The sequence below is a fragment of the Chaetodon auriga genome, chromosome 14, assembly GCF_051107435.1.
Source record: "Chaetodon auriga isolate fChaAug3 chromosome 14, fChaAug3.hap1, whole genome shotgun sequence".
NCBI lineage: Eukaryota > Metazoa > Chordata > Actinopteri > Chaetodontiformes > Chaetodontidae > Chaetodon > Chaetodon auriga.
Window position 1 is genome coordinate 20236812 of NC_135087.1, and position 6918 is coordinate 20243729.

Below are 6918 nucleotides of genomic sequence, written 5' to 3' on the forward strand. Positions count from 1 at the left end.
TTGGGCTATGTAAAAAAAAAAAAAACATAAATAACTGTCAAATGAAACGTTCATGGTGGATTATCACCGCTCAACAAGGCCAAAGCTTTTGCCAAGATGCTGGAAGCATCAGTGAGTCCAAACTTATCATGAAGGTCTATTAGCCTGAAAACTGAAAATGAAGAGGGTGATCTAAGAGTGGGGAAATCTCTTCTGACAAAGAGAACATTTATAAGACACAGTAGAGAGCAGCAATATGCCATTGTAGGGTCCATTCTGCCTAATCTAACATGACATTTGTGGTATTGAGAAATAGCGGCAGAGCGAGACCTCTTACTTTCTCTGTAAAGACCACGTATTTGGGTCAGAAACGCTCTCAGCCTCGGCTCTACATTATGCATTCCCACGGTGGTGAGAAGAGGATGAACCGGAGGACGATGTGGTGTGAATGGACTCACTCACGAGCAGACACAGGTTAGCTGCACTGGCTAGCTAACGATGGCTCCAAGTTGTAGTAGTATTCAACTTTTTTAAGAGTACTTTTTCTTTTACTGTATATATACATATATATTGTTGGGAGGTAATGCACATGCAGGGAAACCAAACGCTGTTTGAAAAGGCTTCGGGGTTACTCCATTCCAGTTGAGCTGGTGGGAAGCTCAGGTTCTACACCTGAGACTTAAGAGGCAGTTGGCAAAGAACAGCAGGCTTTTTAATGCTGAAAGCAACCGATTCAAACAGTCCTTTTCACCACATCCATGCTGGAGGTAGTATTTGTATTATTCAATCAGCTTCAGAAAACAGAACTCATCATACATGATATGTAAGCAGGTCTCAGATATCAGAACTTCCCATCAGCACATGAACGCACCGCCTGGATGACAAGTGACACTTCTCTCACCTACATTGCCGTGCAATAGCAATCTACCATTGACAAAAAAACACCATCTTACGCCCCTTATGACGTGAAAGCAAATGAAGGCTTTAAAAAACATGGTCTACCTCAATTGAAAAAGCAGTTACGTGTATGTTGCAACCTCTTGTCAACCATATGCTTAGTGATGTTAAGATATTTGTAACATGGGTTGGAGCTGAAGATTTTTAAGGGTGGGGTTGGGGGAAAAAAAGGGGAAATAAGGATCAAAACCTTCTATAACATGGAGTCACTTCCCACAAATGATGGGGTTCCACCCTCACAGTGGCTCCCTCTAAACTCTGCATGAAGTGGCAGCTTCACTCTTCACGTCAGCTGAACTACAGCAGCTGGGCTGTCGACACTAGGCATAAATGCAAACAAAAGACCAACACAGTGACAACAGGAGCGATGATTAAATTCATTAGGGAAATGTCTCTCCCTAATGTGTGGCAATTTGAGGTGAAGAAGCACATATGAAAATGCCCTGCAGCTGCGCATTCCCAAGAAGTGCTTTACTGTATCTGCATGGTTCTACGACAGATCAAACGCGTCTGACTGCCTGCATGTTGGCTCCTCCTAGCTTCTGTTTGGGATTTATTTATTTATTCGGCGTGTTTTCTGTGCACCTGGCTCGTTCTGCTGCTGAAGGTGAGTGAACGAAACCATAAGGGAGAGTTTTCTGGAAAGGAACCAAACTCTGGTTTTCTTCACACAGCAGACTTGGAGATGAGAGTTGTGAAGAGACGCCGCAGATGGTTTAAGGCTAAATCCCAAGTTATTTTCCACTTAATTTTTGAACTTCAATTGCCTTCCATCGAAGCTATTCCCTGTGACCGAGAGCTGAACAGGAATTGATCCCCTCTCCATTATTTCACTGTGTGTGAAGATTAATAAAGTAGTCCTCCCATTCCTCCCACCTCTCTCTCATAATTTCCCTTGCAAAACAGCAACTTTCTAGCATTCTCTGGGAGCTTTCTGTGCATGTCGAGCTTCTCCCCAAGGTAAAACTGGCCTACTTCTGAGTGCATCCTCAGCATCCATCTGCCGTAACAGTAAATTGCATTTGCCTGCGATTGCAGGTTATCTCATCTGTCAAAGCAGGCCTATCAATTTCACCGAGCCGTCTCGACAGAAGGCATTAACCCTCCAGCATCATTCTGGCATCAAGCGTTGACAGACAATAACTGCTGGTGATATCAACATATCAGATGAGCACTGTTGACAGTTCTGTTGTGACTGTAAGCAATGGGAAACTAAAGACCTGAATAACAATGACTACAAACTGAATCAAAAGCATTTAAACAGTTCCTGCTTGTGTTGTTCTCTGGCTAGAATATCATGATTATCTATTTTAAATGGACCAGAAGCCACATTCAGCAAGCCACAAAGCAAAATGGAAACAATAGGTGAATTCAATAAAAGGATCAGATTGGGCTGCTTCGCAGCCAACAGGTACTAAAACTGAAAGCTTTCACTGAATTTAAAACTTTGTAAGTTCTGTATGGATCCAAAACAAGATCATTGCCTGAAGTTTTGCAGTGTTTGTTTGTGTGATTATGATGTCGATTGTCACAAAAGAACATTCATTTCATAATCAGTGTGCACGAGCTCCATTAAAGCAGACGTGTTTTCCATTGTATTGAGAACTGTGGAACTGGAAATACCATCTTAAAGAGACACTACAGATTAAAGGCTTGACAAAACAGAGGCTGACATATCCTGATTTACAGTCTCACTAGATCCTTCATTTCCCATAATGCAACTCTGAAGCATCTTTAATGAGATGGTGAATGCCCGTGTCTTTAAAAATCCTTCTGTAATGCAGCTTCCTGCTACAAATCTGCAGTCTCAGACTTATAACCCTGATGACATCATCACAAACCTGGTGACATAATTGGGGTTATTTTCTCCAACTTTATGAAACTTTAAGAAAATATTTTACAACTGTTTTCACAGACTGAGCAGCACTTTTCAAGCCAAGACTTTAATTTGATCTACATCTTGTTCAACTTTGATTCAACTTAAGGCCGTGGAAACCAATTTCCTTCATCAAGATCTTACCACGAGTGATTGGGTCACAGTGGTGGGCGGAACTTGATTAGAAAAATATGATGTCACATACTCCTCTGCACCAATTAGGATTTAACAACATTTGAAGCAGAATCTGATGACAGTTGGCGGATTGTTTGATCAGTGGAATCCAATCAAACCTCACCCACACAGTCCCTGTGAAGCAGATCAGCTGAAAACTAAATAAAAAGATAGATTTTTTATTATTATAATAATTTATCGTTGCATGGCCATTAATGTTTAAAGTGGCTACAGTCGATATTTTTACAGTAACATTATAATGAAGAACCCACAGAGAAATATCAGCTGATTCTGCTTTACAGTGAGTTTCAGCTCATTGTTTAACTGTCCAACCACAACCTCGCTGCTTTTGTTCACCTTCACTGCTCTCATAGTGTCGTTTTTGGCCACAGCAGGCATCATTTTTCAATGTAAAAGCACAAAAAACCCACTGTGTATGACCTGCTCAGCAACAAACGGCACACAGACACAGTTAACAAATAGTTTGTGAAGACAGTACAGCATTTAAGTATTTCCCTCAGGAGTTGGTAGAGACCAAAACAGAGCAAACAGAGAGCGAATATTGTTTCCATTCACCAGATGGACAGAAACACAACTCCCATTGGTGCTGTTGCTCCATGTTGGATGTGTAAATAAGCATCTGTTTGTTAAGAAGTTTGTCTTATCAACTTAAAAGCTGATCACATGTCAACCTTGTGTTCACGGTTTGTTTCTGCTGCTCCTTAAGTGACCACAACAATCACTGCAGGTAAATAGCTACGTTTACAGGGTTATAAAGAAACTGTATAAGGACAAAGTAAAATGGATGGTGCTGACTATGTGTTCATTCTTGTTCAGGTTCTGCACTGAACTGATACTGGAATTAATAAAGGGGACAGGATTAATGCTCTGTGTTGTTCTGTCAGATTAGCTATTTTTGGTCACACACAGATCCAAACTGTACACTTTGACAGCGAGAAAGACTAAAATAAATAATGACTATGGCAATAAAAAGTCAGTCTTGGATACTATACAGAGCGCAGTTGGCAGTGAGTCATTTTGCGTCGGAATAATTCTGTTTTCATGAATAAAACACCGCTGAATCTCTTCAGTAAACTACAGGGCTTAGCTCAGGAAAAACCTCCACACTCTGTATTGTTTTTAGGACAGAATCAGCCATTCATATGTCAATAAATGCCCTGTTGTGGGAGTCGAAGCGCTCCCTCCTACCGCAGATTCCTACTTCTGTGCGCTGTCCGTGGTGCTGAGCAGCCTTCACTGGCCGGCACTGAGCGCCACTTTCTCCCGCCGCACTCTACTTTCTTATTGCGTGCCGTGCCATGCTACCACTTGTAATCCACAAGAGGGTGGCGATTACAGTGGGTGGTGGCGTTACACTGCTGTCCATGCTGCCTCATGACGGCCATCGATGCCTGAACGAGACACGCGTGCGCGTACCCGCACGCGCACGCACGACACATTTTTTTTTCCCCCAAGACGTGAAGCGACTGCTAGTTAAGTCAACTAATCAGCACAAAGGAGACATATAATCTGCTCAGACGTGCACGCGCGCGCACACACGCGCACAGCAGTCCATTCGTGCAAGTTAGAGAGAGTTTAATAAACGTCTTATCTTACTGTAATCAGAAGGGAACATTTTGGAAAGCGTAGGTTAATCTTTCCCTCCTCTCCCCTCCTCTCTCTCTCTCTCTCTCACACACACACACACACACACACACACACACACACACACGCACGCACGCACAGGACAACACACACGTTGGCAGACCCACAAAACGCGCACGTTCATACACACCCAGGATTAGTATGCGTCGGCCGCAGCTTTCCAACCTCTCAGCTCTCTGTGCAACGCTGCAACCTTCCCCACATATGTGACAACACACAGTGAAAACAACAGCCGCACGAAGCTGCACTGATCGGGTTACTTTCGGTGGATACGCTACCTGGAATTGTCCAGGAGTGTGAGCCGCCCATCAGCCCATCACACTCTCTGGCTTTCATTAGAGACAACATAAAACCCAAAGCTTGTGGTAACCTCACAAACAACATTTAGCATTTAAATTCATTATTTGGTGCATTAGAATGTGCAGGCAACCCCGTAAAGGATGAACTGTAGCTGAAAGACTCACCGCACACAGATGAAAAAGCAACATAATAAACTACTAACTGCGAATCTAATCTGTGAGAAGTGCACGGCACTCAGAACTCTCGGATCAGACAACTGCGGTTATTTCTTACCTTCAGAGACGGACAAGTATCCATTGTGTGCCACCGCAGGCTCTTTACAGTATATTCTGCTTCCCTGGTTCGAGGCTACAGCCGCTCCCTTCCCATTCATCCGCTAATTCCAGGAGACGAACTGCAACACCAGCTGCCTACCGAAACGCATATCGCTTCTTCTCTCACTCTTCTCTCCTTGACGAATCTTTCCACCAGCGGATGCTCTGGAAACCTGCGATTTTGCCGGAAGCCAAACTGCGACGAAGAGCTTCACAGCATATTTGTAGTTTCCCCTTCAAGTAAAAATAACCAGCTCGCTGGCTGTGTGGGCTCGTCTATGTATTTCCAGGCGGGTTTTTAGAGTGTTGCTACATGGCAAAGGCGTTTTTCTATTTTCTCCCCGCGGTGCTCTGTAGTTACTTGTCGTTGGAAACACAATGTGTAGTTGTAATCGCTTCTCTTTTGCTCCAAATCGCCAATCCAAACCGAAAGTTTTAAAAAAAAAAGGTGAACACAGTATCATCCAAAAGAAAGTTTTGGTTTGTTTTCAGTATTTATGTGTTGGTCCGAGAGCCAGAAGATGGAAAGGTGCGTCCGTCGGTGCCAAACCTCTGCGCTAGAAAGACTGCAAAGGAGCGGCGGATCACCCTGGATGGCACAAACACCGTGAAGTATCCCAGAGCCCGTCGGGAGGAGAGGAGAGGGTGCAGAGGCGAGCAGGTCAGCTACAACTACAGTGCCTTCACACAAACAGACGCCGGAGCGACACTGTAGCGACGGTTACGCGCCAAGAGCCACTTTGGCACGATCCGCAGCGAGTAACCGTGTTGTCTGCAGGAGATTAAGGACCGACCGCGGATTAGTGTGTGCTTAGCGGTGTTTAGCGTCCGCACCAGCAAAGTAGCCTATCAGGACAGTGGGCGCCCTGGGTCTTATAGTATCTGTCAGGCCCAGATAAATTCGGTAATTGCGTGCGTTGTTTGTCGTTGCAGAAATATAGAAGCTTGCTGGTTCAATCCCCCGAACTGCTGGACGCGTTCTGTTTGACCTTCAAACATCAGGAGTGCTCACTTCCGTGTTGGTGCGCTGACACGGGAGGCCAAAGAGACGCGACTCCTGTGCGTCCTGGGTCAGTGGCTGAGGAGCGAATGAGTCTGAACAGTTGGTCTCGTAGGAAGCGAGTTCTGGACTATGTAGGTCATGAAGTTACTGAAGAAAAGGCTGCTAGATATGTGTTTCCCAGTGGTGCACTAAGTCCATTTACTCAAGTACTGTACTTGAGCACAGTTTTGAGGTATTTTGAGTATTTCCATATCATGCCACTTGACACTTCTGCATTATTTCAGAGGGAAATATTCTAGTTTTTAGCGCATTACAATCAAGAACTATGGTTAGTTGTCTCTTCAGATTTTTTACATACAAAAGTGATTTGTTTACAAAATCTAGATTGACCTGACCAACAGTTTATAGTTAATATAATATAATATAATATAATATAATATAATATAATATAATATAATATAATAGAACATAACATAACATAACATAATATAATATAATGACAATGACATTAATAAATGACATTAATCATTCTGCATTCTGAGAACTTTGAGTATATTTGGTTGTTAACACTTTAGTACTTTTACTTTAAAGAAATATTTAATGCAGAATTTTATTTGCAATGAAGTATTTTCAGAATTTTTAGCACTACT

General features: G+C 43.1%; 1 protein-coding gene across 2 annotated transcripts in view; it reads right to left on the minus strand.

Moving 5' to 3' along the window:
* The window catches only part of LOC143331526 (leucine-rich repeat and fibronectin type-III domain-containing protein 2), a 136777-nt gene extending 130467 nt beyond the window's left edge, over positions 1-6310 (minus strand). The window contains exon 1 of one of the 2 annotated variants that reach the window (XM_076748468.1): positions 5225-6310. The gene's annotated coding sequence lies outside the window, so the exon portion shown is untranslated. The remainder of the gene's footprint in view (positions 1-5224) is intronic. The other variant, XM_076748466.1, reaches the window with a different exon arrangement.
* Between the last annotated feature and the right edge of the window lie 608 nt (positions 6311-6918).